This window comes from Lolium rigidum, chromosome 7 (genome assembly GCF_022539505.1).
Source record: "Lolium rigidum isolate FL_2022 chromosome 7, APGP_CSIRO_Lrig_0.1, whole genome shotgun sequence".
Lineage (NCBI taxonomy): Eukaryota > Viridiplantae > Streptophyta > Magnoliopsida > Poales > Poaceae > Lolium > Lolium rigidum.
The window spans coordinates 169,133,302-169,139,501 of NC_061514.1; the positions used below are offsets into that span (position 1 = coordinate 169,133,302).

The following is a 6,200-nucleotide window of genomic DNA, read 5'->3' on the forward strand; positions in this document are numbered from 1 at the left end:
ACTGCAGAATACCTGTAGTTTGCTTCTGTAAGATTTTGAAATGTTTGTACTATTATTTTTATAAGTTTTAATTATAGTTATATTTTTATTATACTTTTTTTTTACCTTTGCCTTCAATAACTGTTAAAATCTTAAGTGGAGAAATTTCGTATAGAGAGGAACGGAAGAACTTCCTTACTCTAATCAACATGGATGAAAATGCAGTGTCTGAACTTTTTTAGCAGTGCAAATGACATACTAGAAATGTGCCCTTGGGAATCTTATTGTGGGCAGACAGGTTTGCTGAAATTTGGAATTATGTTCTTCCATGTGTACATTCATTTTGGAAATACTTTTCCTATGCATGTATCCATATTTTGTAACTGTTCCTCTGCAGTTCGTGGGATGATGTATTATAGGAAGGCCCTTATGTTGCAAAGTTATCTGGAGAGAATGCATTCTGAAGATATTTCTACTAGCTTCCTTGTGGGACACATAAATTCTATATTTTAACAACGTGCATGTAACATCATTTTCTGATGTTTTTCTTTGCTACACCACGAATCTGCATTTGATATGGCTGGTCTGGCTGACCCCAGAAGCACGAGCACCTGGTGATTTGAAGTTTACGGATATGTTGTGGTTATTTGCCAAAATTATGGATTACACGAAGGGGAAGGGAAACAAGAAGCTGCTAATATAGCCCTTCTAATGCAAAGGTGCTCTTAGCTTTATATCTTAGAATAATCTCTTCTTGCATACTATAGCTGCTCATATTCTTAGAATCAGTGATCGAGCTGGTTAGATCTTTCGCTTTGTGTGTATTATATAGTGCTATACCAATACATCATCTCTATTTTTTCATTCTTTATCAGAAATGAAGCTCTCATGATTGCTTATATTGATGTTTTCGAGATCATTAAAAATGGAAATCCTAGCACCGAGTATTACTCGAAGCTTGTTAAAGCTGGCATCCATGGAAAGGACAAGGTTAGTGGCAACTGGTTTTGGATGCCTTTCCTCCTATCTAATACCGTATTGCTATTGTCGAGTATCTGAAGCACTATGTTAACTGTTCGTAATCTTAGGCTTGAGCTGTTATTTTCCCTTGTCACACCTTTAGTGGCTACAGTATGTTAGTTCCTGAAGATTATTGTGGTCCGTTGAGTGCAGTTCTCATATCCTTATACTTGATGACTATGGCCTTGGGCTAAGGTTGATAGAGCTTGATTTTCATATGCATTCCATTCCATCAAATGCATTGGCCACCACCAATTTATGCAATGGTATACCTGACTATATCTCCTTATTTGCTCTGCATCATGATAACAAGTTGCTACTTATCAATTTATCACATTTTGTTACTAAGGTTTCATTATCACAAATTTCTATTGTAAGACATTACATAGTAGTGATGGTTCACATAGTGTTCTACCTAGCGATTACCAGTAAGATTTGTGTTGTTTAGTCAAGTCTTTAGTGATTTATATGGTCTGGCAAACAAAACCGTTATTTCTACAATGACCTGCTTTACTGTGATGTGACCCAAACCAGGCTACCTCTTTTGGTTCACAGTTGATTTTGAGCTTCTCTTTGTTCTTCGTGGATGAAAACTAAACAGATGTATCACAAGCATTTGCAGCTGGTTAGCTAGAACTACTAATGATGTTCCAGTTTCAACCATATACCTTTCGCCCCTACTATGCCATCAATACATATGTTGTATAAGCGTAGCTCTACAATTGTAGAACAATCATGGTATTCCTTGATTCTGTTTACACAGATCTTATGCCTGATATTATTTCCTCGCGCCAAATTTCACGTTTATCCAGCGATAGTACATGGAATTGTGCCAGAAAAAGATATTAAAGGACTACTACTATGCTTGTGTCAAAAAGAAGCAAGACTGGTGAATGTCTCTGCAACAAGTGACCGAATAATGAAGTAAAACTAAGCAGCTTAGCAAGAGCTGGATTACTTCGTACATGATGTGTCACGATCTTCCAATCAGATTATTAACAATATAATTCAAGAAACGGGTCGCATGGAGAGTCTGACTTCGATAGTAATGTCAATTCAATTCTGGTTGAAGTAGACAAAGCTTCTTCTGACCTTGAGCAGTTCACCTTCCAAGCAACCCAATTTATGTGTGTAAACCTTATGTATATAGATACATGTGTTCTACTTTAGAACCAAATAGTATATGTATATAGATACATGTGTTTCCCCACTTGCTCTGCATCTACTTAACAAGTGACTACTCATAGAACTGCTCGGCTTTTGTCAACCGAGCTTTCATCTACTTTGCTCTAACTTAGCCTATCTCTTTTATACATATGTAATATAGTTCCTTGTTTTTCCTTGCGGATTCCATATCATTGACTTGTTTGAGATGGTGTGATGTTAGTGGTGCTTAATATAGCATTTTACAAACTGATTATTAGTGCGAAAAAACATGGCCCAGCTGCAAGCCGCGACACACTGTTAGTTTATTTATGTTTTCATTTGCAAGAGTATCGGCTGTTCGTGGTAGTAGTTATTAGGTCTCCATTTTCTGTTGACTACGCTGTGTCTTCTAGGACCATATCGTTCCCTTTACTATTGCCATGTGGATATTTTAGTATTATAACAATGTTCTCACTTATTTGTGCCCTTCCTCCTAGAACAACAAAGTATTGTGTGTTCTCCACATACTAAATAGATTTTAATGAACAATTAGTGTGGTATTTTTTTTAAAAAAATATTAGTATACAAACAGTAGAGAGCCGGTCAATGGGGTCGTGTGCCAAGGCGTACAACTAAATTGTCACGGATGGCTTTGTTCTGCTTCAGATCTGCCTGCCAGGGCCGGCCGGCGACCACGGCGACGCATGGGAGACTCTCAACGCGGGCGAGTACTATAGCAGCACGAGAGAGGAAAAGGGGGAAAGTGATGTGCGTGCATCCCATTCTATTTCTTCTGATGCGGTTTTCGCAACCTTTGCTACCAGCACATCTGGTTTGCCACGGGTGCTTGACCACTTCATCTCCGTCCGGACACGAGATCCTATGCAGAGGGAGTAGGATATTCGGTTTTTGCTAGATTGGGGAAGAAATGGTTGAGCGTGAGGGAAGTGATGCGGTCGACACATTACATACTGGTTGGTGTTTTGAGCTCCCGCTAGCAACAACGCGTATGTGCCGCTTATGTATTTGAATTATGCCCAAACGGTACTTACAAAATGGAAGCAACACACGCTTGTGGGAGTGTTTGCACAAAGAAAAACAACCATGCAATTACATCATATTTTGCATTTATCTGCAAATTACACATATAAACAATTTTGAATACTTACACATGCACTTCCTTTCATAGGAAACTCCAAGGGCCATCAAGCTTCCTTTTACATAATACTCAATCTCATAATATATTCTCTCTAATTTTCTGGTTGTATATAAACGTTTGTTACTCGATCTATTTGTATCTTTTGCGGTTAACTGTGTTTTGTAAGACATAAGAAAATAATATCACTTTTCCACCCACCCACGGGTCAAGCGGGATGTAAATCTGTTTCATTTTGTTCTATGGACTTTATTTTGTAAAACCATATTATTTTCCTTCTTTATTTTCATTGCCATTATTTAAACTGTAAAATGGGCTTGATCTTACGGGATCGTGCGCCAAGGCGCACATCTAAATCTAGTTGTTATTATCCACACCTGCAAAGGACGGTGTGCGTCGGCGGCCGGTGAATACTTCAAACCTAGCAGCTCGATAAATATCTCCAGCTCTTACGTAACCTTCTTCTTAGCTATATATAGAAGAAACTTACCCATCTTATCTAGCTTACCAAAACTTAGAACCCTGCAAACCAACACCAATGGACCCGAGGAGAGAAAAATGGCAACGACAACTAGAAGTTATCTGCACGCGTGTAGTATGTTGGGAATGTGAGGAATCCGAAAACACATCTCTTGGTCTTCGGTGCACGGGTCTTACACCAGATTCCACGTTCGTACTCCTAAGCAACCAGATGCGGAATACCGGACCTGGGTGCGAAGGCGAAATAACAGGGGAGTCCGGGAGAAATTACTCATCTGCGCGGTAGCCATATATGGTACCGGAAAAACTGATTCCAAACCTCAAAGCATGCACCCAGAGAGGCCTATTTCCTCACTTGTACTAAAGCTAGGCAAGTTATGAATTGTCAATTCATTGTGTTTAGGGAGAATCAGCGACACATAGTTACACGTATCTTGCTCCTCCGCGTGGCTCGTGGCTCGTCCCCGCGGGCGAGTCACGGGCGTGGATCGTCCCCGCGGGCGAGTCACGGGCGAAAGCCTAACTCCCTCCTCCGCCCCAGACCTCTCCCGCCCCCTCCTCCGCCGCCGGCGGCGGGAGCCGCCGGGCAAAGCCCGCGCGGTGCCGCCGGCGGCGGGCATCTCCACCATCCGCACGCCTGTAGGGGCGTGGGCAAACCCGACGGCGGCGGCAGGAGCTCCATGGCTGCCCAGCGACGGCGACGGCGCTGGGGATGGCGGCGACGGCGCTGAGGATGACGGCGACGGCGCTGGGTTGGCGGCGACGGTGCTGGGCGGCCGGAGTTGGCGCCGTGACGGCGCGGGTCGGCCGGCCCAGATCTGGGCCCTTCGGGCCCGATCCGGGGAAGGCGGGCCCCGGCCGTTCCGGCCACCTGCGCCTGGGTGCGGTCGCCCACCTGCTCCTCGCCCATCCTCCTCGGCTCCGAGCGCAGGGTGCTGCTGCTCTGGCCGGGTTGAGCTGAGCCTAATGCCATCTTGGCGTGGTGGCTCGGGGCGCCCGTGCGGCGCTGGCGGCGCGTAGGCGGTGCTGGGTGGCCGGCGATACCTCCCTGAGGTGGATGCGCGCAACCCTGCCGGCGAGCCCTCCCATTGGACGGGTCAGCGCGTGAGCTTTAGGCGATGGGCGGACGCTGCTTGCGGTGGTGAGGTTCTATGCTCCGGGCGAAAGCCCTGCCTTTCGGGGCCGATGACGGCGACGCCTGAGGGTGTCGTTTCCTATGTGGCGTCATCGAGGAGTTGTGGCTCCTCCCTCGCCCAGGGTCTCAGGTTTCGGGTGAAAACCTCAGATTTGGCATGCCAAATCGGGCGACGACGGCGTCTTTGACGTCGTACCCTTCTTGGAGGCGTCGTCTTGGGAACTTGAGTCCGGGCAGTGGTTCTTCCTCGGAGTTCTCTGTGTTGGCCGCTTGGGAGGTGTCTTGCGATGTAGGTGGCGCGCCGGCCTCTTGAGGGGTATCGCGGTGGCTTGCGCGACGAGGATCTTCCTCGGACAGCGCGAGCGGGCCTCTGGATGAGCAGTGGTGGGCTAGCCTCTGTGCTTGATGGCGGGCTGCTGAAGACTGCACGCTTGCGCGTCTGTTGAGGTTGCTAGGAGGTAGCCGCTGCGCCGACGGCGTCCCTGGAGCAGCAATGCTCCCAGCGGAGCCGGTGGGCTCGCGGGATCCGGGTGGTACGCTCTTGGCTGCGGCTGGCAGGTTCTTGGTAATTTCGATGATGCACAAGCACTGCGACTTTCATCGGCATGGGTTCTGTTTGGCGGAGGAGCTAACACTGTAGCGTCTTAGAGGAGCACTCGACAGATTGCGGCCTTCTGTCGTAATCACGTTTTGAGTGTTGGGTGTGTGTGTGGGTGTCCCAGCCTTGTCTTAGGCTTGTAATGTAAACTTCTTTTCTATCAATCAATCGAAACGCAAAGCTTTTCTTGTGTTTTCGCGAAAAAAAAGCTAGGCAAGTTATTTGACTCCGAGATAAACCGCGAGGAATACTACTCCCTCCGATTCATATTAATTGACTTCAATATGGATGTATCTAGAACTAAAATGTGTCTAGATACATCCATATTAGAGTCAATTAATATGAACCGGAGGGAGTACCAGTTTTTCCCATAGCGTTCCAAATTCTGCATCTGTATATTATGACTGGTTTGGCAATAATTTGGGACAAACTTTAATTTTTTTTTTGCGGGTAGGGACAAACTTTAATTAAAGCATATTGTAAAGGAATCTATATAACATTTTATAGCACATAAAACCACACGGCAAACAAAAAGAACTACAAACAAGATTGCTGTAATTAGAAGGGTAGGATGCATATGAATTACTCTATCTACACAAGTAGGCCACTTCCCGTCACAAATAGTCAATATCACTATCTTGAGGTCTCATGGGCAGTGAACAGGCTAGTCCATAATTTTGCAAAAT

The 6,200-nt window shown here is 45.4% G+C and overlaps 1 long non-coding RNA gene across 2 annotated transcripts; it reads left to right on the top strand.

Annotated features, from left to right (window-relative positions):
* The first annotated feature begins 393 nt into the window (after positions 1–393).
* Positions 394–2,340, top strand: LOC124678651. 2 transcript variants are annotated; one of them, XR_006994566.1, is made up of 3 exons: positions 394–698; positions 855–969; positions 1,812–2,340. It is a non-coding gene; the product is annotated as an uncharacterized LOC124678651 (long non-coding RNA). The 2 variants fall into 2 exon arrangements; XR_006994567.1 differs by lacking the exon at positions 394–698 and having other exon boundaries at positions 751–969.
* Positions 2,341–6,200: the final 3,860 nt, after the last annotated feature.